The sequence below is a fragment of the Lygodium microphyllum genome, chromosome 24, assembly GCF_053477565.2.
Source record: "Lygodium microphyllum isolate KBCC chromosome 24, Lygodium_microphyllum_v1.1.10, whole genome shotgun sequence".
Classification (NCBI taxonomy): domain Eukaryota; kingdom Viridiplantae; phylum Streptophyta; class Polypodiopsida; order Schizaeales; family Lygodiaceae; genus Lygodium; species Lygodium microphyllum.
The window spans coordinates 16,218,479-16,223,137 of record NC_141158.1 but is presented as its reverse complement, the minus strand read 5'-3'; the positions used below and the strand labels follow the sequence as shown (position 1 = coordinate 16,223,137).

General features: G+C 41.8%; 1 non-coding gene across 1 annotated transcript; it reads right to left on the bottom strand.

Annotated features, from left to right (window-relative positions):
* Window positions 1-1,694: 1,694 nt before the first annotated feature.
* TRNAL-CAA (transfer RNA leucine (anticodon CAA)) lies at window positions 1,695-1,778 on the bottom strand. Its single transcript has one exon. It is a non-coding gene; the product is annotated as a tRNA-Leu (tRNA).
* Between the last annotated feature and the right edge of the window lie 2,881 nt (window positions 1,779-4,659).

Sequence of the window (4,659 nt, the reverse complement as noted above, 5' to 3'; positions counted from 1 at the left end):
GTCAGAAGTGGGATCATCCATACACAATGAAGAGTGTTAAGATAATAGAATTACCTCGAAGAAAAACTATGTCAAGTAAAATACAACACTCAAGAGCGTTCAGAGAATAGAAACACCTTGCACTGTTAAGATAATGTAAACACTTGGGAGAACATCCCCTTGAAGCAAAACACAAAGTACAAAGAACAATGCAAAGAGTTTGCCTAGTGTTAAGATAATGTAAACACTTGGGAGAACATCCCCTTGAAGCAAAACACAGTATAAAGAACAATGCAAAGAGTAGCTAGGCAAGCCCTTCAAAATGAAGGCAATGTAATCACTTGGCTATAGTATGAGCTTGTCAGAAGTGGGATCATCCATACACAATGAAGAGTGTTAAGATAATAGAATTACCTCGAAGAAAAACTATGTCAAGTAAAATACAACACTCAAGAGCGTTCAGAGAATAGAAACACCTTGCACTGTTAAGATACTGTAAACACTTGGGAGAACATCCCCTTGAAGCAAAACACAAAGTACAAAGAACAATGCAAAGAGTTTGCCTAGTGTTAAGATAATGTAAACACTTGGGAGAACATCCCCTTGAAGCAAAACACAGTATAAAGAACAATGCAAAGAGTAGCTAGGCAAGCCCTTCAAAATGAAGGCAATGTAATCACTTGGCTATAGTATGAGCTTGTCAGAAGTGGGATCATCCATACACAATGAAGAGTGTTAAGATAATAGAATTACCTCGAAGAAAAACTATGTCAAGTAAAATACAACACTCAAGAGCGTTCAGAGAATAGAAACACCTTGCACTGTTAAGATAATGTAAACACTTGGGAGAACATCCCCTTGAAGCAAAACACAAAGTACAAAGAACAATGCAAAGAGTTTGCCTAGTGTTAAGATAATGTAAACACTTGGGAGAACATCCCCTTGAAGCAAAACACAGTATAAAGAACAATGCAAAGAGTAGCTAGGCAAGCCCTTCAAAATGAAGGCAATGTAATCACTTGGCTATAGTATGAGCTTGTCAGAAGTGGGATCATCCATACACAATGAAGAGTGTTAAGATAATAGAATTACCTCGAAGAAAAACTATGTCAAGTAAAATACAACACTCAAGAGCGTTCAGAGAATAGAAACACCTTGCACTGTTAAGATAATGTAAACACTTGGGAGAACATCCCCTTGAAGCAAAACACAAAGTACAAAGAACAATGCAAAGAGTTTGCCTAGTGTTAAGATAATGTAAACACTTGGGAGAACATCCCCTTGAAGCAAAACACAGTATAAAGAACAATGCAAAGAGTAGCTAGGCAAGCCCTTCAAAATGAAGGCAATGTAATCACTTGGCTATAGTATGAGCTTGTCAGAAGTGGGATCATCCATACACAATGAAGAGTGTTAAGATAATAGAATTACCTCGAAGAAAAACTATGTCAAGTAAAATACAACACTCAAGAGCGTTCAGAGAATAGAAACACCTTGCACTGTTAAGATAATGTAAACACTTGGGAGAACATCCCCTTGAAGCAAAACACAAAGTACAAAGAACAATGCAAAGAGTTTGCCTAGTGTTAAGATAATGTAAACACTTGGGAGAACATCCCCTTGAAGCAAAACACAGTATAAAGAACAATGCAAAGAGTAGCTAGGCAAGCCCTTCAAAATGAAGGCAATGTAATCACTTGGCTATAGTATGAGCTTGTCAGAAGTGGGATTTGAACCCACGCTCCCTTTCGAGAACCAGAACTTGAGTCTGGCGCCTTAGACCACTCGGCCATCCTGACTTGATGATTGCATGATTCTGCTAAATTACATAAACCAATGCCACAACGATACCCCTCACCAATCAGTTGCAAGGCGATCATCGGGATGTACTTTGGCTAAGGCGCCTTGCAAGTCGGGCTCCTCATTATCATAAACGTACTCTTCTTGTATTGCCGGGCGAGGCCGAGTCTACTTTATAACACTAGCAGAAGAAGAGCATTGCAGTTGCTGCTCTCCAAGCGTGCGATAATTGCAAGGACTTTGACTAGCACATTCGAGTGGCGCAATATATATATATATATATAATCCGGTGCTGTACTAGTACACCTCGAACCCAGGGTGCTAGAGATGTACCAGAATAGCACTTGGCATCCCTTCATCACAGCCCAATGATTTGGTGACGGTGACTATTGCAAGCTCTCGGCTCTCTTCTGTTCTGTGTACCACATTTGGAAATCCTCGCCTCAAAGAGGAAATGGTAAGAACGGTGAAGACTCATATATAACCCAGCTCAAGGATGAGCATGCGGAGCAATTAGACGAGCAGAAGCCGGTAGGCACAGGCACAGGAGAGAAAGAAATAGGCGATGCACAGGCACAGGCGGCCAATCGGCAGAGTCGCGATGTGGCAAAAACGGAAGAAAAGGAAGGCCACGTCTATGAACAAGATCTAAGAGGTCATGAATGATAAAAGGAAACCGTGGAGAACAGCACGATCGCTTTACATGATTCAAAGGGGTAGGTGCGCAGGTTGGGCAAGACAGAGGAGTCCACCAGAGGATGCACAGGCTAAACGAGGAACCCAAAACAAATCTCGGGCAATATGCCGATGCACATGCAGGCTATGCATTCCCACGTACAAAGGCCTTTTAAAATACCAACCCCTTCGGAAAGCTTGGCAGGGCAATGAGTGTGGATAGAGTTCAGAGAGCCGTATCACATCGAGACATGCACACAATAGCCTGTCGAAGATAACATTTTGGAGCTTAAACACGATTGCGCATTCTGTCGACAGTCTCAGCGGTTTGAAGCAAAGGGGTCGCATTTGCTTTTGTTGAGATGGCAGGCTCAACATGTGTGCACATTGACGATTGACCACCTGGTGGTTAGATAGGTCCGTGGCACGTGCATCTATACTTACCACGTGGATCCTCATGCTCATTATCATCCTCACATGATTACAGACTTATCACTTCTTATATTTGGTTAGTTAGGGTGGGTTCAGACTCGACAGACAAAGGGGCGTCCCAAACGAAGTTGACCAATCAAATTTCAGCGTCGACAAGTGAACGTTCACACACATGGTGGAAGCCCAAAAAAAGTAGGGGCTCTTTTTGACACGTCACGGTCAAGTGTTTGCTCTTCTCTTCCGGCCTGGCCAGCATGGATATATATCCTTCGCGCCATGTCTTCTCTTTGGCGCCTTCCATCTTGCCTATGAAGCAAAAGCTTCAAGACTGCCATTGCAGTTCTTGAGCTCTCTCTCTCTCCGCTATATATATGTGCTTCTTCGATCACATCATCAAACTCTCGAGCTTCAATCTACAGGTACTCTCTCTCTCTCTCTCTCTCTCTCTCTCTCTCTCTCTCTCTGTGGCACAGAGATGTCAGGTGAATCTCTCCCTCTCTCCCCAGTGGCATGTAATCTTCATTGAAAATCGTGTTTGTCTCTTTTCTTTTCGTAATAGTTGGGTGCATCTCTGACTCTCTCTCTCTCTCTCTCTCCCCGCTATATATACGTGCTGCTTCGATCGCAAAACTCTCGAGCTTCAATCTACAGGTACTCTCTCTCTCTGTGGCACAATGATGTCGGGTGCATCTCTCCCTCTCTCCCCAGGTGTCGGGTGCATCTCTCCCTCTCTCCCCAATGGAAATCGTATTCGTCTCTTTTTTTTTCCGTAATAGTTGGGTGCATCTCTCTCTCTCTCTCTCTCTCTCTCTCTCTCTCTCTCTCTCTCTCTCTCTCTCTCTCTCTCTCTCTCTCTCTCTCTCTCTCTCTCTCTCTCTCTCTCTCTCTCTCTCTCTCTCTCAATGTGTGCACAATTTGACCAGAATTTGCTTGATTTCTCTCTCTCTCAATTAGGTGCATTATCTATCTGAATCGGTGCATCTCTCTCTCTCCACTCCCAAAGAGGCATGCAATTTGCATTGAACTAAAAAATTGGGTGTATCTGTGTCTCTCTATGCATTGGATCAATAAATCAAGTCTAGACATTGGATTTGTGTTGAAATTGGCCTAATTTTCATTTTTTGCCATCATGCGAGCTTTTACCAGGCCTCTATTACGTCGAAGCACCTGCTCATCTCGCGTCACTTGGCATCATTGCTTAGCCAAAGGGATCACTCGGGTACGTTCAAAAGAAAAGAAATTTGTAAAAGTACTGCTTTTAGTACCGAGCCTTGGTTTGTAGACGGATATTAGAACTCAATTTTGTAGCAAAACATTATTTAATTTGCAGCATTCATTGGTGTACATCAGAACTCAATTTTCATTTGTTGTAGCCTTCACACATGTGGTAGAAAGTGTGTGGAGCAGGATAAAATTAAAAAAACAAAGTTAGGTACGATTTTGCTATTCTTTTCTCTATATATTTGTGAATGTCTGTCTGTAATCAAATGATTGTCTTAGAGCGTATTGTAATTTCGACGCTATATCTGTCATTCTCAAGTACATCGGTTACAGGTTTTCAAATTTGTAAGTTATGATGTGTTTGTTCACAAGCAAACACAAGGTTTTTTTGCAAATAGGTTGCCGATTGTGTTTGTTATTGTGAGCACTCGTCGGTGAAAAAGGTCGTCCAATTCATTCCAAGGGGTCCACCTTGTAAAACGTGTAAGATATCATGCGAGTTCAAAAAAAAAAAGTATTTACATTTAGTAAAAATTACAGGATTATATTTAT